The sequence below is a fragment of the Theropithecus gelada genome, unplaced genomic scaffold, assembly GCF_003255815.1.
Source record: "Theropithecus gelada isolate Dixy unplaced genomic scaffold, Tgel_1.0 HiC_scaffold_275, whole genome shotgun sequence".
Taxonomy (NCBI): Eukaryota; Metazoa; Chordata; class Mammalia; order Primates; family Cercopithecidae; genus Theropithecus; species Theropithecus gelada.
In genome coordinates this window covers 1-9,976 of record NW_020259225.1, presented here as the reverse complement: position 1 = coordinate 9,976, position 9,976 = coordinate 1, and the positions used below count along the sequence as shown (strand labels likewise).

Here is a 9,976-nt window from a genome sequence, read left to right as displayed (position 1 = left end):
TCTCCCATTCTGTAGGTTGCCTGTTCACTCTGATGGTAGTTTCTTTTGCTGTGCAGAAGCTCTTTAGTTTAATTAGATCCCATTTGTCAATTTTGGCTTTTGCTGCCGTTGCTTTTGGTGTTTTACACATGAAGTCTTTGCCCATGCCTATGTCCTGAATGGTACTACCTAGGTTTTCTTCTAGGGTTTTTATGGTATTAGGTCTAACATTTAAGTCTCTAATCCATCTTGAATTAATTTTCGTATAAGGAGTAAGGAAAGGATCCAGTTTCAGCTTTCTACTTACGGCTAGCCAATTTTCCCAGCACCATTTATTAAATAGGGAATCCTTTCCCCATTTCTTGTTTCTCTCAGGTTTGTCAAAGATCAGATGGCTGTAGATGTGTGGTATTATTTCTGAGGACTCTGTTCTGTTCCATTGGTCTATATCTCAGTGAAATAAAAGAGGACACAAACAAATGAAAGAACATACCATGCTCATGGATAGGAAGAATCAATATTGTGAAAATGGCCAGACTGCCCAAGGTTATTTATAGATTCAATGCCATCCCCATCAAGCTACCAATGAGTTTCTTCACAGAATTGGAAAAAACTGCTTTAAAGTTCATATGGCACCAAAAAAGAGCCCGCATTGCCAAGACAATCCTAAGTCAAAAGAACAAAGCTGGAGGCATCATGCTACCTGACTTCAAACTATACTACAAAATAAAAGACCTGAGAGACTCCCCATATTTCTAGCTAGGCTGAATGGTGGGTGTCTTGCTTTTCTAAAGTCATTCAGTAAACACTGAAGGAGTGAACTGTTTTTGCATCAGATAATACAGCAAGTTAAGACTTCAAGGACATAAAAAACAAAACAACAACAACTAAAAACATTTCCATGAAAGGAACAAAATGACAGTTCTAATGGCTAATCCTCCAAAATGGAGATCTAAAAATTTCCTGACATAGAATTCAAAATAATTATCTAAGGAAGCTCAGTAAGCCACAAGAGGATGCAGACAAGTTAACAGAATTCAAAGAATTCAAAGAATTCAAAGAAATAATATATCAACAAAATGATAAATTCAATAAACATATATAAACCATTTAGAAAAATAACCAAATGGAAATTCTGAAGCTGAAGAGTACACTGAACAAACTGAAAAAAAGATTTAGTTTTATCAGCAAACTAGATCAAGTAGAAGAAATAATCAGCGAACTTGAAGACAAACTGTCTGAAATTACCCAGTCATAGGAACAACATCAAAAGAAGAATAAAGAAAACCAAAGGGAGTACAGGACACCATTAAGTGAAGCAATGTACACATTATGGAATTTTTAATAGAAGCAGAGAAGAAGAGAAAGGGGCAGAAAGCATATTTAAAGAAAAAATGACAAAAAATTATTCAATCTGGGGGTAAAGTGAATGTTCAGATCCCTGATGCAGAAAGAAACGCCAATAGGCTGAACATCAAGAGATCTTTACTAAGTGATATTATAGTCAAACTGTCAAACATTCAAGACAGTGAAATGATCTTGAGAACAGAAAAAAATAAAGCAGCTGATCATACACAAAGAAACCTCAAAAGGATATCACCGAACTTTTCAAATGAAACCTTGCAGGCCAGGAGGGAGTGGAAAGATATATTCAAAGACACAGAAAACTTATATTTAAATTTCAACAGTATAATCAAATTTCAACACGTACATATATTTTAATAATGTGTTTATACAATGTAAAAATAACTAGGGTTACAAAGTTTCAGTTATTTAAGACGAATAAGATCTGGAGTTCTAATACATCGTACGGTGACTATAGGTAATAATACTGTGTGCTTGAAATTTGCTTAAAAAAAAAGTGGAGGCTAAGTATTCTCAACACAAAGAGAAGGTAATATATCAGGTGATGACCATGTTAATTTAGCATGATTGTGATGATGATTCCACAATGTATACTTATATCAAATAATCTATTTGTATACCATAAGATACAATAAAAAGAGAAAATATAAAAATAGAATTAACATGATCCATCAATTCCACTTTAGGGTATTTACCCGAAAGAATTATAAGCAAGGTCTCAAAAAGATATTTGTACGATATGTTCATAACAGCATTATTCATAATAGCCAAAAGATGGAAGTAATCAAAGTGTTCACCGGTAGATGAGTGGATAAACTAAATGTAGTATATATGCAATGGAGTATTATTCAACCACAGAAAGAAAAATTCTGGGGCATGCTACAATGTAGATGATCCTTGAAGACATTATGCTAAGTGAAATAAGCCAGACACAAAGGAAATAACATATATTGTATAATTCCACTTATATGAGGTGTCTACAATAGTCAGTGTAAGAAGATAAGGTAGCTTCCAAAGCCCAGGACTGCCTTCAAAAGTGTCACTGTTGAGGCAAGGACTGACATTTATTGTGACTCCATTAGCTAAGAAATAGGAACAAAAAACCATTCAAAACATCAATAAATACAGGAGCTTTTTTTTTTTTTTTTTGTAAAAAAGATAATGAAATAGACTGCTAGATTGACTAGTAAAGAAGAGAAGAGAGAAGAGTCAAATAAACACAATCAGAAACAACCTGGGGAATATAACCCCGACCCCACAGAAATATAAACAACCAACAGAGAATGTTATAAACATATCTATGAATACATACTAGAAAATCTAAAATAAATGGATACATTTCAGGACACTTAACCTTCCCAAGACTGAATCAGAAAGAAATTGAATCTCTGAACAGATCAATAACAAGTTCTGAAATTGAGGAAGTAATGAATAGCCTATCAAAGAAAGAAAAAAAAATGCCCAGGACCAGACGAATTCACAGCTGAATTCTACCAGACATACAAAGAAGAACTGGTACCATACCTACTAAAATTATTTCAAAAAATTGAGGTGGAGGGACTTCTCCATAACTCATTCTATCCTGATACCAAATCCTGGCAGAGATACAGCAACAACAAAGCTTCAAGGCAATATGATTGATGAACATCTATACAAAAATCCTCAGCAAAATACTGGCAAACTGAATCCAGGAGCACATCAAAAAGCTATCCACCATGATAAAGTTGGCTTCATCCTTGGGATGCAAGGTTGTTTCAACATACACAAATCATTATATGTGATTCATCACACAAGCAGAACTAAAGACAAGAATCACATGATTATCTCAATAGATGAAGAAAAGACCTTTGATAAAATTTAACATGGCTTCATGTTAAAAACTCTCAATAAGCTAGGCATTGAAGGAATATACTACCAAATGATGAGTCATCTATAAAAAACCCCACAGCCAATATCATACTGAATTGGCAAAAGTTAGACACATTCCCTTCGAATACGAGCAAAATACAAGGATGCCCTCTCTCACCACTCCTATTCAACATACTATTAGAAGTTCTGGCCAGGGCAATCAGGCAAGAGAAAGAAACAAAGGGCATCCAAATAGGAAGAGAGGAAGTCAAAATATCCCTGTTTGCACATAACATGATCCTATATCTGGAAAATTCCATCATCTCAACCAAAAAAGTTCTTAAGATTATAAGCAACTTCAGCAATGTCTCAGGATGCAGAGTCAATGTGCAAAAACACTAGCATTCCTATACACAAACAACAGACAATCTGAGAGCAAATCAGGAATGAACTCCCATTCACAACTGCCACAAAAAGAATAAAATTCTTAGGAGTACAACAAAGTAGGGAGATGAAAAATCTCTACAACAAGAATTACAAACCACTGCTCAAAGAAATCAAAGATGACACAAACAAATGCAAAAACAATCCATACTCATGGATAGGAATAATTAATATCATTAAAATGGCCATATTGCCCAAAGCAATTTATTGATTCAACGCTATCCCCATTAAACTACCACTGACATTATTTACAGAACTAGAAAAAATGATTTCAAAATTCAAATGTAACCAAATGAGCCCAAATAGACAAGATAATCCTAAGAAAAAACAACAAAGCTGGAGGCATCAGGCTACTCAACTTCAAAGTATACTGCAGGGTAACAGTAACAAAAACAGCATGGTATTTGTACTGGTACAAAAACAGACACATAGACCAATGGAACAGAATAAAGAACCCAGAAATAAAACCATCCACCTGCAACGATCTGATCTTTGGCAAACCTGAAAAAGGCAAGCAATGGCAAATGTATTCCCTATTCAATAAATGGTGCTGGGATAGCAGAAGATTTGAACTAGACCCGTTCCTTACACCATATACAAAAATCAATTCAAGATGGATTAAAGACTTAAATATCAAATCCCAAAGTATAAAAACCCTGGAAGACAACTTAGGCAATACCGTTCAGGACATAGACAAGGGCAAAGATTTCATGTTGAAGATGCCAAAAGCAATTGCAACAAAATCAAAAATTGACAAATGGGATCTAGTTAAACAAAAGAGCTTCTGCACAGCAAAAGAAACTATCAACAGAGTATGCAGACAACCTACACAATGTTAGAAAATTTTAGGAAATTATGCTTCTGATAAAAATATAATATGAAGCTCTATAAGAAACTTAAACAAATTTACCCCATTAAAAAGTGTACAAAAGACATGAACAGACACGTTTCAAAAGACGTACATGCTGCCAACAATCATATGAAAACAAAGTTCAACATCACTGATCATTAGAGAAATGCAAATCAGAACTACAATGAAATACTGTCTCACAGCAATTAGAATGACTATTATTAAAAAGTCAAAAAATAACAGATGCTGGCTAGGTTGTAGAGAAAATGTTTGGTTATACACTGTCGGGAGTGTAAATTAGTTCAGCCATTGTGGAAAACAGTGTGGTGATTCTTCAAAGACCTAAAGACAGATATACCATTTGACTCAGAAATACCATTATTAGGCATATAACCAAAGAAACATAAATTATTCTACTATAAAGACAAATGCACGTGTATGTCCATTGCAGCACTATTTACAATAGCAAAGACACGGAATCAGCCTAAATTTCTGTAAATGATAGACTGGATAAAGAAAATGTGATATATATACATAATGGAATACAATGCAGCCATAGAAATTAATGAAATCATGTCTTGTGCAGAGAACTGGATGGAGCTGGTGGCTTAGCAAACTGATACAGGAACAGAGAACCAAGTACCACATGTTTTTACTTATAAGTGGGAGCTAAATGATAAGAACACGTGGACACATAGAAGGAAACAACCCACACTGGGACCCTTCAGAGAGTGGAGGGTAAGAAGAGGGAGAGAATCAGGAAAACTAACCAGTAGGTACTAGGTTTAATGCCCGGCTGACAAAATAATCTGTACAATGAATCCGCGTGACACAAATTTACCTATGTAACAAATCTACTCTTGTAACACTGAACTTAAAACAAAAGCAGATAAACTAGTGTTAAGAATAAAAATGTGCAGTAACATCCACAAATGTCCTCTCTTGTTCTAAAATCTATACAATTGTTTTCAAGACTGGAAAATGCAGTGTATATACATATATATACAATGGAATATTTTTCAGCCATAAAAAATAAGATTCTGCCATTTGCAACAGCATGTGTGGCAATTGAAGTCATATTAAGTAAAATGAGCCAGGCACAGAAAGATAAACTGCATGTTTTCACTTATTTTCTGGGAGCTAAAAATTAAAACAAACTAATGGAGATAGAGAACAGAATGATGGTTATCAGAAGATAATAAGAAGGGCAGTGTGAGGTGGTGGGAGTGGGGATGATTAATGTTTACAAAAGTATAGCTAGTGTATTGAACTGTAATGAATAAGATCTAGTATTTGATAGCACAACTGGGTGTCTATAGTTAATAATAATTTAATTATACATTTTAAAGTAGCTAAAAGTACAATTAGGTTGCTTGCAACACAAAGGAAGGATAAACACCTGAAGTGATAGATACCCCATCTACTCAGATGTGATTATAATGTATTGTATGCCTGTATCAAAATGTCTCTTATACCCCATAAATATATATACCTACTACGTACCCACAAAACTTGAAAATAAAAAAAGAACAAAATTGAAATACACCAAAATGTTAAAAACACACACAAATATTTAATCACGGTAGGATATTCTGGCACTAACTGTAGCTGAGTTTATAAGAAATAGAAAAATCATTAAGATTTATAAGATATTTAAAAAATAATCATTTACATCAAGTGCTTAAAAGCTCTATATGAGAAAAGCAATTCTCCACTTTATAACACCTACGGTTTATATTGCATAACACAATTAAACAAAATAGCATTCTGACCAATGATAAACAATTTATAGAAAAATTACTTGCTTAATGTTTCATTGTAAAGTTAATACTTTGACCAATATTAAAGATTTTAAAACTCTATTCTGACATTTCCAGAAGTATTAACCCAGCAAAGTAATATTTATAATGCTATTTATTAAATTGAAAGAAAAGATGACACATTGAAGGTTTTACTTAAAAGGATATTTAACTCACTAATTTGATTTGTTACGATTTGAAAACTACATTTTCTTCTTCTGTCCTGGATGACAATGAGGTGAAAACAGCTTTCCTAGTTCTGAACTTCCCTTTAATGGAAAGCATTATGGAATTTCAGCGGTGAATATCATCTGGTTTCTACTCAAATCCCAGTTCCAAGAAAATGAGAGAGAGGATCTAGTATACAAATTGTGTTTCAGGCAAGAAGTTTCCAATCTCAAGTATTTCATGCCAACAACTTATGTTATACTAGCTGTTCCACCATTGAATACTAAATGATTATTGAACTATTGAAAACAAGCAAAGATAACAGTACCCTATAACAGTAACAGTTATAGGCTAAAGCTATTGTCATCATTCATTACTAATTTTACATAAACTGTCCAAAGTATGTGTATAAACATTTATGCAGATAAACTAGTGTTAAGAATAAAAATGTGCAGTAACATCCACAAATGTCCTCTCTGTGTTCTAAAATCTATACAATTGTTTTCAAGACTGGAAATCTGTACACCCTGGCTTCACATTAGAAACACATCTGAATGCACATATGCTGTGGAGAATGTCAAAACTGACCATCTCATAAAAGCAAAAATAAACTTATTGAGCTTTTATTATTGTTTAATCCTCTAATTAGACTGAAAAGGAGACCACTGAATACTAAAATCAGGTATTTGCTAATTAGTGTTGATTTATACTAGTCAAAGTTACCCCTCACAAACCAACAGCTGAACCAGGATAGTCCTTTGTGGTTCATTGTCTATTAGGAGTTTGTTAATTTTTCAACTGAAGTCTTTATTTTTCCTGTTGACTTAAACATGTGTAGCGCAAACAACTCTGTATCTGAGGTGGCCTCTGATTCAGACTTTGGAACTCCTTTTTCAAGTTCATCTTGGATACCAACAAGCAAATTTTTCTTTTTCAGAGCGTCTGCTATGAGGGGACCAGGGCCAGCAGCATCCACTGACTTGGGCTGTACATCTTGCTCTGACGTTTTTACTGACTAAAGTTCTACACTGATCATATCTTTAAGAATCTCTAACTTTTTTGCCATGTCAGCTTTTTTTTTGGATTGTTCTTAGCCAACGTCTTTCCAGCATTGGCTTTTTTCCATCCTCACCCTCTAATCAGATCAGTATCAGATATACTTTGGTGGAGTCCCAGTGGAGAGGGGAGCTAGAGTGGCGGGAGAGGTGGAGGGGATGGTGGTGTGGTAACAGATGTGGTAAAATCTAAGTCACTTTCAATGAGATTTTCCTGCTATTGCTGAGTCACAATTTTGGTAATCTGGGCTCTGAGAGCAGCAAGTTCATTTTCAAGAGCACAAATCTTCTGCAGTGCCTCCTCATTTACCAGGCTGGGGTCTTCAGCTGAGGCTCTTCTTGAGACAAGTCTGGTAAGGAAATCTGTCTGCTTGGGGCCTTCTTAAAGAAAAGGTCATCGTGAAAGGATGGCCTTGACCTGGCTTCTGTTCTTGGTCTTGTTGAACACTCTCCTTTGGCTACCCATTCAACAGCCACAAAAGACACCACTGCCCCCTCTCCTGGGTGGTTGGGACCCGATTCTGTTGCATGGCAGGTAAGCTTGGACACTGAATCAGAGATAAATTATTAATAGTAACAATTTTCTTCATGATACTTAGAGACAAACCATATGGCTTCCCAGGCCAAAATACTGATTCCATGCTTATTCCAACTTGTTGGAAAATCATCCCAATTAGGCTATTAATCCAGCCAAGCATTTAGATGCAAAGTGTCCTCAAGTACTTGAGGGATACATAGCAGTGTATGGTCCAACCATCTCACTCAGACATGCAACAGCCAGCACCTTCTCCCCTTCTTGTCTTGTTTTCCTTGATTTTTTAGATATAATTTTCTTCACCTCTCTAAACATATTTTATTTTTATTTCTTATTGGTACATAATATCTGTACATATTTTGAGGTATATGAGATAATTTATTACATGTGTAGACTTTGTAATGATCCAGTAATGATATTTGGGGTAGCATCACCTCAAGTATTTTTTTATTTTTATGTATTTAAAACATTTCAATTCCTCTCTTCTAGCTATTTTGAAATATACAATGCATTGTTGTTAACTATGGACACCTTACCTTGCTATCAAGCATTAGAACCTCTTTCTTCTGTCTAACACTATTTTTTTACCCATTACTGAACCTCTCTTTATCACCCCAACGCCAACCCACACAAGTTTCCCACCTCTGGTATCTATCATTCCATTCTCTACCTCCACAAGATAAACTTCTTTAGCTCCCACATATAAATGAGATTATATAATATTTGTCTTTCTATGCCTGGCTTATTTCACTTAACATAAGGACCTTCAGTTTCATCTATGTTGCTGCAAATGACATGATTTTATTCCTTTTCGTGTCTGAATAGTACTCCCTTGAGTACCACACTTTCTTTATCCATTAATCCATTGATAAACACTTTGGTTAATTCAATATCTTTGCTATTGTGAATAGTGTTGTAATAAACATGCAAGTGCAGGTATCCCTTTGATATACAGATTTCTTTTACTTTGAATAAATATATAGTACTGAGATTACTGAATCGTATGGCAGTTCTATTTTTAGTTTTAGCTAGTTTTTTTTTTTTTTTTTTAATTCCCATAATCTCCATACTCTTTTCCATAGTGGCTATACTAATCTACATTTCAACCAACAGTGTATAAGAGTTTCCTTTTTTCTCCATACTTACCAGTATTTGCTATTTTTTTCTTTTTTTAATAATAGGCTTTCTAGTGAAATAAAAGAGGACACAAACAAATGGAAGAAAATACCATGCTCATGGATAGGAAGAATCAATATTGTGAAAATGGCCATACTGCCCAAGGTAATTTATAAATTCAATGCCATCCCCATCAAGCTACCAATGAGTTTCTTCACAGAATTGGAAAAAACTGCTTTAAAGTTCATATGGAACCACAAAAGAGCCCGCATCTCCAAGACAATCCTAAGTCAAAAGAACAAAGCTGGAGGCATCACGCTACCTGACTTCAAACTATACTACAAGGCTACAGTAACCAAAACAGCATGGTACTGGTACCAAAACAGAGATATAGACCAATGGAACAGAACAGAGTCCTCAGAAATAATACCACACATCTACAGCCATCTGATCTTTGACAAACCTGAGAGAAACAAGAAATGGGGAAAGGATTCCCTATTTAATAAATGGTGCTGGGAAAATTGGCTAGCCACAAGTAGAAAGCTGAAACTGGATCCTTTCCTTACTCCTTATACAAAAATTAATTCAAGATGGATTAGAGACTTAAATGTTAGACCTAATACCATAAAAATCCTAGAGGAAAACCTAGGTAGTACCATTCAGGACATAGGCATGGGCAAAGACTTCATGTCTAAAACACCAAAAGCAACGGCAGCAAAAGCCAAAATTGACAAATGGGATCTAATTAAACTAAAGAGCTTCTGCACAGAAAAAGAAACTACCATCAGAGTGAACAGGCAACCTACAGAATGGGAGA

General features: G+C 34.8%; 1 pseudogene; it reads right to left on the bottom strand.

The window, feature by feature from the left end:
- Window positions 1-7,228: 7,228 nt before the first annotated feature.
- Window positions 7,229-8,221, bottom strand: LOC112617604 (annotated as a pseudogene).
- Between the last annotated feature and the right edge of the window lie 1,755 nt (window positions 8,222-9,976).